At 37.3% G+C, this 10645-nt stretch overlaps 1 pseudogene; it reads right to left on the bottom strand.

Moving 5' to 3' along the window:
• Nucleotides 1-518: 518 nt before the first annotated feature.
• On the bottom strand, nucleotides 519-1738 carry LOC119542637 (annotated as a pseudogene).
• Between the last annotated feature and the right edge of the window lie 8907 nt (nucleotides 1739-10645).

The raw sequence follows: 10645 nt of genomic DNA, 5'->3' as shown, positions 1-10645 counted from the left end.
TGCATCAGATAGAACATTGGGCATTAAATAAAAGTAGGGGGTTAATCTTGACATTTGATAGCATATTCTATGTTCTGAGAAATGTGGGAGAGGAGGTGTTTGCAGGGATCTAGGACAAACCATTAAAAAGATAATACACCATTTCTTCTAAAGAAGCATTTGCACACTTCAATCTGTTTAAATAATGATGCCTGGAGGCTTTTCAGAAAGTTTAAGTCATACTACACAATTCGTCTTTTAAAAATCCTCTTGATATGTAATAAATTGAAGGTATCAACCCCTTCCCTCCTCTCCCAAGTGACTAAAGATCATTTCTATTCAAAGAGAAAAACAAAGGGCCAATGTTTAAAGTATTTTCAATTGCTTGGGAGGCTCTAACCAATTTGATGGCTTAGAATTAAATATGAAAATAGACCAGATCTGATCTGAATAATAAATAGAAGTAGGTGTTCCAGTCTATGCTATTCCTGCCTAAATGGGGGCTGGACAAGAAAACTACCTACACCCCCATTTATTGCTTAGAAACAGTATACCCACTTTAAATTCTGACACAGTGCAATTAGATTTCTAAGAAAGCACAGAGACTGTGCCACTTTCAAGTTGAAAATAAGGCACATCTCTTGATCACTGGGACAGAGAATGGCTGAGACTTATTCACAACTTGTATCTTCGGAGTCCTCACTTTAACTTTCACCAGGGCAATCACCATCTGGTGTTGATGGCAACTCAGGAACGCTTCTGTAGCTATCAGAGCGGGGGTGGGGAAGGGAGCCTAGGCTTTTCAACTTGAAACAGTCCAAACTGCTGTGATCTGACTTGCAACATTCAAGGTGCTTGGAAACTGCCTCCCTCCAGTAAAAGAACCTGACATCATTAAACTTTGCATGCTTTTTATCAAGTGGGACAATTTCCAGTAATTTAATGAATTACAAGATTCCAGATTGAAAAGGCACAAAGCTAATACAGATGGTTTGGCTTTTGAAACTTCCAGTCGGAAATTGCAAGCTTTTGGCAGAGCTTCCAGTTTATAAAGGTTCAATATTTCTTTCCTTTCTGACATATGAGTAAATATAATAGTTTTATATAAGAAAAAAGGTTTAAAATGGTAGTAGCTTCCAACTCATTAAGTTCTGAATTGTTTTCTTAAATTATTTTTCCCCTCATTTTCTGTCAGAAACAGTGCATTTACCTGGACTAATCTGGATTATTTCATGAGTGGATGGAACATCGCATTCTTCTTCAACTATTCTGGCAGCCAGCCAGTGCAAGACAAATTTTAGGTTTCACCTTCATAAGAGCCAAGAAACTGTCCAAAATGTTGGCAGCCAGGATGAAAGTTTCAGTGCAAGATCCAAAAAAGTTGGTCACATGCCTTAGACATTCCACGATGGCATTTCTCTCTTCAACACAAAGTGTTATCATTCTCAAAGAAGCTCCATCGAGCTCAGCTCTTTTTCTTGTGGATGGAATCTCTGTGCCTGTTCCAAGGAATAATTTTGACAGTTTGAGTAGCTGGACTCTTTGAGGCCTGCTTAGACCTATGCCCCCAAATCCTTCACCATGTGGGAAATGTGGTATCACTGTCCAGACAGGGCTGGACACACAGGAGACATCATGGACTCTTCCCTGGGTCAGACATCTACCAGTTCAGTGGTGGCCCATTATGGGCATCCAACCCTTCACCACCAGCACATGCTCCTCCCCAGCTGCAGAGCTTCAGCTTCAAGCCATTGCCCATGCCCAACTCCTGCTGGCAATATCTGCCCCTGCAGACCACTGTCCCCCTGCACTTCCAAGACCATGCCATGCCACCAGCAGAGGCTGAAACAGACCTCTTCGTGTTCATCCTATTTTTAATTTCCAAAACCTCTTTCTTGTTCTCTGGCTATTCTTTTTTCAATGGATCATTTTTGTTTCATAGACAGAATATGTTTTATTATCTTCTTGATGGTTTTATTCCTTTTTTTAGTTTCTTCTGCTCCATGATTTCCTTTTTGTCCAAATTTTTGGGTGTTCATTTTTAGCTCTTCTAAGTTGTCTTGTCTCAACTGTCTACTATTTGTCGACTGTCCTTTCATATCTAAGAATGAGTAGCTGATTAGAACACATGACTTTGTGTATGTGGAGAGGTAGAGGGTGTAAATCTGGCTGTCTGGGATATAGGGAGTAAGGCAGGAAAAGCAGCCTGATTATCCTGTATTACAATATATAGATTTTTACTTAATCCCTCTTTTCTTATCTCCTAAATTAATCCCTTCCTTATGTTATGCTTGTTGCCTCTGAATGCAGGGACACTTTGGTTCAGTTTTTGCAGAGACTGAGCTTCCTGTTACCTATGATGGATGCGGATGGGGTAGTTGCCAGACTGCTCATGGAGGTGGAGGAGTCCACGGAAGTTCAGCCACTTTGTATATAGATTTTCAAGCAATCATGTTGTCAGTCACACACCTCACCCCAAGTTCCAGGAATTCTGCAAGGCAAATTAGATCATTTCTCATTGGTTCTCCACCCACTGTAGGTGTTTGGAATTTCTTTCAGCCTACTAAGTAAATTACAACTCCTCATCAGTTTCCTGTCTTCCAAACTTTTTAGAAAACTTGCATCCACTGTTGTTCTCTTTTTCCTTGTGGGTTAATAATTTTTTTACTCTTTACTGATATTTTAATGGAGTTTTTGGGAAGGAGAACTGATGAACAAGGATAGCAAATCTGTCAAGTTTAACTGGAAGGACTCAATAGTTAACTCTACATATTTCTAAAACAATGGACATCATAAGAGGTCAACTTATGTTCTGGGGGCAATATGTAAAGCCATATATCAAATGTAGCATAAGAACATCCTTTTGGCTCTATCTTCAAAGTCTAATCAGAATTTGACCACCCTTGCAGTTATCCTACTAGTCCAGTGCCACCATCCTAGACCAGGTCAACACCATGTGTCACCCAGATTTTTGCATTAGCTTTTCAATCTCTCTCTGCTTCTATCATCCCCCTCCACACACCCAATATTCTCTTCAACATATCAGGCAAAGTGATTCTGTAAAATCATGTTGTAGCATGTCACCTCTCTGCTCAGAATGCCCAGTAGATCCAATTCTCACTCAGAGTAAAATCCAAAGCCCTTGCTGTGACCTATAGGGGTCTACATGATCTGATTCACCATTCCCTGTCTGGCCTCACTTCCTGATACTACCCACCCCCCACCATCACCCCCTTTCTCTCTGCACCAGCTACTTTGCTAACTATTCTGTCAACATCCATGCACACTTGCACTTAGGTCTTTTGCATTTATCTTCCCTCTGCTTGAAATGCTGCATCCCCAGATAGTCACATGACCAGCTCTTTCACTTCCTTTAGATCTTTTCATAAAAGTCACCTTTTCTTAAGGAGCTTCTCCCTGATCTATCTGAGATTTCAAATATCCACACATTTCATATCCCCTTTCCTACTTTATTTTTCTCCTTAGCAGTTATCACTATTTAATATACTATTTTTATTTATCTTATCATTTGTTTCTCCAAAATAATATGTTTCAAAACAGGAGCATATTGTCTTTCTTGTTCACTGCTGTTCTAATTATTTAATGCTGCATAATAAATTATCCCAAACCATAGTATCTTAAAACAAACATTTACTTTGTTCATCATGTTTTGGCTGTGATATTGGGAAGGCTTGGATGGGTGGTTGCCTCTGCTCCAGAAGGGGTGGCTGAAGCAGGGGGGGTCTCTCTTCCAGGATAGCTTCTTCACTCACATGTCTGTATCTTGATGCTCATTGGCCTCTCTCCTTCCCTGTGATTTCTCCTTATCCAGGATCTTTCCATGTGGTTTGGCTTCTCATAATATGGTGGTCTCAGGGTATAAATCTTAAATGGTGCTGACTTCCAAAAGGCAGGAAGTGAATGCTGTTTGGCAAGTTATGTGCTTCTACAGTTATTATTCAGGGTTCTCCAGGGAAACAGAACCACCACACACACACACACACACACACATACACAGAGAGAGAGAGAGAGAGAGAAAGAATGTAACTATTTATGAGATTATAGACTATTAATTATCATATTATTATTATAGATATTATTATAACTTTATTACAGATTTATTATATTTATTTATTATAGGAATTGGCTCACACAACCGTGGGGATTGGCAAGTCTGAATTCCACAGGGCAGGCCTCAAGCTGGGAACTCTGATGAAGGTTTTGCTGAAATCTCCAGGAGGAGCTGGCTGGCTGAAGTAGAGATAGAATACTTCTTTCTGACTGCTGAGATCACCAGCAATCCCTTTAAGGCCTTCAACTGATTGAATTAGACCTCTCTCATTGCTGGAGAAAATCTCCTTTGTTGATTGCAGGTGTAATCAATCACAGATGCAATCAACTGACTGATGGTTTGGACCCATGAAATATTCTCACAGTAATAATCAGACCAGTGCTTCCTTGACTAAACAACTGGATACCATAACCTGGTTAAGTTGACACATATACTTAGCCATCACACCCAGGTACTGCTACAGGGTCACTTCTGCAACGTCTTATTTTATAAAGTAGCTGGAACTTGCTCAGATTCAAGGGGATAAAAAGAATAGACTCTTTCTTAATGAGACAGTCCCAAGACCATAATACTGAAAAGTTTTGGGATGGGATATATTGCTGCAATCATCTCTGGAAACACAATCTGAAAGAACTACTGTTAACTCCTTCCCCTAGAAGGGTACCTGACACACAGTGAGGGCTCAAAATATTTGCTGAATGAGTGAATGGATATATAGGATATAGGGGGAAAGTTAGTAATTAAAAATAAAAATAAAAATTGAGGATCTCTTTTATTTGACATATAAAAATTAGCCCTCACGAAATTAAGATTAATTTATTATCATCAGTCACTAGAATAGCCTAAGTGATCTCTCTAGAGCCACTCTATCACCAGTAGTAATGATAAAATGGTGCAATCCCCAAACCAGAGTTCAATCTATTACACTCTATTTCACCAAAAACTAAGTCCCCCACAAATGATACTCATTGCTAGATCCTGAAGTTGGATTTGGGATATTTCCTTTTTCCGGAAAGCTATATGCTTTCAATAATCTGCGGGAGAGTTAAAATGAATAAGAATGTCAGTGTGTAGAATGGTTCTACCCATAGTGGTGTCCAAGTAGATACAAATTGAGCCTTTGGTGTTTTTTTGTTTCATTTTTTTCATTAACACTGTTAACACTGTTGAACAAGCTGAGACTATAAAAAACACATAAATCTGATGTTATTTTTAAGATAAATACGAACTCTATTAAAAGTATCTGCAATATTGCTTATCCAAATTTTAAAGTCTGCATACTGATCAAGCCTGATTGTGAGAACTATGAATTTTGGCCAACATTCAAGTTGCCCATCATATTGTTATTTTTCTAACAAGCCTTAAGACTTATTTAAGTTGCTATTTTGGAGATTCAAAATGAACATAATTTGATTTTTCCATAGAAACTTTGTTATTAGAGAAGTTGCAGGCTTACAGAAAAATCATGCATAAAATATAGAGTTCCTGTATACCACCCATTATCAACACCTAGTATTGTTAGAATTCATGAAAGAACATTTTGATAATTGCATTCCATCATTTACATTAGAGTTTACTGTTTGTATGTTTTAATGTATATGATAAGAAAGGGTTGGCATATAATTGTTCCCAAAGTCTTTTCAAATGCTTTGAGCACATGCACACCACACACCTACGCACACACACACACGTTTAACATTTGTCACTTTAAATGCTTAAGATAGCATATCAACCCTCTTTTCTAGTAATAGAATGATTAAAGAGATATTGGAAAGTTTTCAAGGAAAACTGGGAAAATGAGTCAATGAAAAGTCAATAACAGAGTTGCATTGATCCCATAAAATGCCTCTAGTCCATGTTATTCTTAATTCCTATGCTAACTGGGACTTTTAGAAATGTTACAAATGGCAGAAGCCAACCTTGACTTAACCTTATACTTGAATTCCAGTCAATACCTGACTTCAGCCCCACGTTATCATGTTAACAATTGGAGGAGAGATCCTATCTCGTCCTTGTCCCCACCAGTAAGTACCTACGAGTCATTTTAAGTTTTCAGTTTCCCCAAAAACATAAATCTGGCCTAACAATTCATTTGCCACCTCAATATGCACACATCAGCAGGAGGAGTCTAGACCACCAACAGTGTTGCAACAATGGCAAGAAGACAGGGTTAGAGTGTAAGAGAAGAAAGCCTCCTGAGCCACCACCATCAGGAACCGTCTTGGCTGACTGTCTAGAAGTTCTGTCAAAATGACTGCAGCATTTTTTTTTTTTCTGGAGTTGTGGGTTTTGCAGCAACCTTTTGTAGGGCAATCAGTCTCCTCTTGCTTTTTGTGAAGTTGTAGTTCTTGTTTTAGCTTTCAGCAAATCCGTATAGTCCAGACTGGGTAGTTGATTCAACACCAAGATCAGGACCTGATCCCGTGATAGCCAGGCTGTTATAAGTTAACGCAACTGGTAAAATGGGTTCCGGGAACACGTGAAATACCATTTTGAAAACTTCCAGGAATCAACTGGGAAAGCTTTGAGGTGAGATTACTATTTTTTAAATAGGTTCCTGGCCAATAGGCACTGGTTGGATGGGCTGCCAACAATCCACAACCATCCCCCTCTATGCTCTTTTACCTACAGAATCTTATTTAATTTCATCCATCTGTACTTTGACTCCATCTTGTCTCAAGATACCTATTACTCCATTAGTAGCTCCTCTTTTCTTTTTCCTTCTTTTTTATCTTCTCCTTATTTTCCTTAAGTATTGTCCCACTTTATCTTTATAAATGTCTTTGACTTACATTCTGTTTTGTCAGATATTAATTTAGATCAATAAGTTTTCTTTTGGTCATATTTTGCATGGTATATATTTCCTGATCTGTTCCCATGTGGTTTTAATTTAGGTATCCTTTGTAAGCAGCATGTCACTAAGATTTTGTTCTTTTTCTCCAATCTGACAAAAATCCATGTAATGAGATTACCCTAAATGAGTTTATTATGATTGCTGACATATTAAGATTTGATTACAAACTTATTTTATGTTTCTATTTGTCACATTTTTTCTTGTATTCCTTTTTCCTTTTCCATGTTTTCTGTCTGGTAAATATTTTTATATTTTCTTTTTTCTATGATGATTTCAAAGCTATATGTTTTATTTTTATGTATTTTGGTGGCTTCCATTGAAAGAAGACCTAACTATAATTTTAACAAAATGTAATAGTATTTCTACCTCCACCCCCGAACAATCACAAGGACTTAAGCACACATTAACCTTCTTTAACAATCCCTTCCCACACCATGTTAACTGTTGTTATTTTTTTAAACACACAAAAAATAACTTTTTTATTGTTAGCAGTTCATTTTTTAATGTTTTGCTTGTTGTTTGTATGTGTTTGGAGCAAAACATATGAACCGTCTTGAGTGGAAGCCACTTAAATCTATGAATGTACTCATCTCTCCCCATTATTCTAGAAAGATTCTAGTGCTGTCACTAGATTCTCAAAGGGGAATATTATCAAAAGAAGATTGAAAACCACTCACCTTCAGCATAAAATCCAATTCCCTTTGCAAGGCATATAAGGCTGTCCAGGACTTCTCCTACCAGTCTCTGTAGGATTCTGCCACTCCTTAATGGACTGGTCAAATTTCACCAACACCCAAACTGCACATGCGATATGCACAATGCACACACCTACTCACAGTCACACAAACCCCTGTGCATCTGTTCATACTGGGCCCATCTAGAAGGCATTTCTCCTTCCCACTCTTCCCACCTCCATCCATAACATTCACTCACTAACTCCTCCTCATCCCTTAAGAAGAATTTCTGGCTTCAATTTGTACAAGAAAATTTCCCCTGTCAGCCACCACTAAAGCATTGCCAGGGGTTTCCATATTTCCTTATGATGTATGATTATATAATGACATTGCTGTTTCCTACACTAGGTGTTCTAGTTTCCTCACTGCTAAACTGAATACCACACAATGGTTTTGCTTAAACAATGGGAATTTTTTGGCTTACAGTTTTGAGGCTAGGAGAAATCCAAAATCAAGGTGTCATTGGTGATGCTTTCTCCCAGAAGATTGTGGCATTCTAAGACTGGTTGCCAGCGATCCTTGGTCTTTGGCTTTTCTGCCACATGGCAATATACATGGCAGCCTCTCCTGGCTTCTGAGTTCCCTTGACTTCCAGCTTTTGACTGCTCCATGTGGTTTTCTGTCTGTCTGACTTTCACTCAGTTTGTAAAGGACTCCAGTAATCCAGATTAAAGCCCAACCTGATTCATTTTGACCACACCCTAACTGAAGAACCATCTTGAAAAAATATTACTTACAATGGATGCACACCCAGAGGAAGGATTAAGTTTAAGAACACGCCATTCTGAGGTCCATAGCTCCAAACCACCACAATAGGCAATTAGTGACATGAAAGTAGTCATGTGGACTTGTGCTTGTATACTCCCAGTGCCTGGCACAGCTCCTGACATATAGTGAGTACTCAATATAGATTTGTTTAAGGAAAGAACAAATGAGAAGAACCATGGGCTTAACTAAGTGTAAAAGCAATTAGGGCTAAATACTTTCAATTAAGATTAGTACTGATGTATAGCTTCAGATTCAGCCAACCATAATGAACACCAATGGGACTCTTAATGAAGAAACTAAAATTCAAGACTTTAACTGGAAAATAATATTAAAACATTGACTTTACAAAGTAGAATGCTCCAGTTGTGTGTATGTGCATATGCACACACACATATATATTCTTTTGTTCAATTTTTCTAATTAACTTCTTCTCACTGGGTCCTGAGAAAGAACTGGCTCAGGAGATGCAATCAATAGGTCTAATTTAAGGATGGGAGAAGGAGCTTGCAAGGTAACACAAATAAACTGGAACAAATCAATCTGACTCCATTTAGAAATAAAATTCTTTAAGTACAAGAAAAGAATATGATGGCACATAAACAGATGCTATTTTAAAAACCAGGAGATTGATTAAAGGAAATATGGAGAACAGTAAAAATCTAATAAAAGAGAATATATGCACAGATACATAGATCATAGACCATTGAAAGCTAATCTTTAAATTATCTGTTAAAAAATCTGAATGGAGAAAAATTGATAACAAATATTATAATGTAAAAAGTTCCAGAAATTAAAAATAATAAAGACTAGAAATGGAAAAATTAGAAAATATGTCTAGTCTCAAAGCAACAAACTGAAATCAACACCTTATATATCCTAAGAAAAAGCTTAAATTTCAAGGAAAAATATATGAAGTTCTCTAAACTGCAAAAATGAGGGAAAGCAAACAGAGTATTATCAGAGAGTAATTTTAGAGAGCTTCAGACTGCCAGAGAGTGGAGTGATAGCCACAGAACTCTTAAAGTGTGTGATCCAAGTCTGCTAGAGTATACTCAAGTTGTCCCTATTGAATGGTGCTTGTGGTGGCATTCTAAGATATGCCAAGTTCCAACATTTTTTTTCACTCATGTATCTTTCCTAAAAGAACAGCAGAATATGATACCCAGACACCAGTGACTAAAGAATTACAGGAAAACTCTTGAAATAAAAGCTTAGGATGTCCTGTAAACTGACTACTTACTAAACTGAAACATAAATGATAACAAAAAGGAGGAAAAAGATGAGAGAATAGTCATAATTAAGGGTAAAATGCAAGCACCAAGAAGTTGCTGTGGATTTTAAATAACTGCAAGAATTCTTGGATCAAAACTATGCTTTAAAAAATGTCAGCTCTTCATATAAAAAATCAATAAAATGGGACCGGATAAAGACAGAAAAGACAAAAAGTCTAAAATGTCTAATATTATGTAAAAAGGATCCAAAAGCATTAGGATTGTTTAGGCAGATACAATTTTATATATTAATGTCAGTCAACAAATATTTATTGTTGATTGATATGCCAGGCACAAAGCCAGGAACTGCACTAGACAATGGGAATACATGATGAACAAGAAAGAAAATGCCACCTACCCTATCAAAAAGATAATAATTGATATAAACAAATAGAAGTGGCAAAGTGATGCATAGGATGCACGGAATGCTATGGAAGGTATGAGAAAGAGACCAAGTATTTCTGAAATTACAGATAAGAACTGAAAGCATGTTTTAAATTGTTTACAAGAAATTTCAGAAATAAAATAGTTAACTTCTGAATGAGACTGAAATATAGAAGAAAAACATGACTATTACCTGAATCAAAATCTAATCTTAAAAAAAAAAAAAATCCAATCTTCCCTGTGCCTTCCAGACTTCATTGCTTTGGGTAATGCCTTTAAAACTTACTTTGAGCATCATCTTTCCTGACTCTTCCCTCATTTTCATGACACATACAAATACACACAAACATGCACACACATTCACCTAGTCTTATTTCTCTATACATCCACACAATCACTTACCACACTTACTATAGTCGTGACTTCTGGATTTACCATCTCCAGGACCAATAAAGCCTCTTAAGGATATATAGCTTTTATTCTACTTCTTTGTACTGCTAGGGACTATTATATTCCCCAGAACATGGCAAACATTCATAAATGTTTGATAAAAGAATGGACGTTTGAATGAAAGAAGGAACGA

The sequence above is a fragment of the Choloepus didactylus genome, chromosome 8, assembly GCF_015220235.1.
Source record: "Choloepus didactylus isolate mChoDid1 chromosome 8, mChoDid1.pri, whole genome shotgun sequence".
NCBI classification, from domain to species: domain Eukaryota; kingdom Metazoa; phylum Chordata; class Mammalia; order Pilosa; family Megalonychidae; genus Choloepus; species Choloepus didactylus.
Note: the sequence above shows the minus strand (reverse complement) of the source record. Positions and strands in the feature narration are given on the sequence as shown.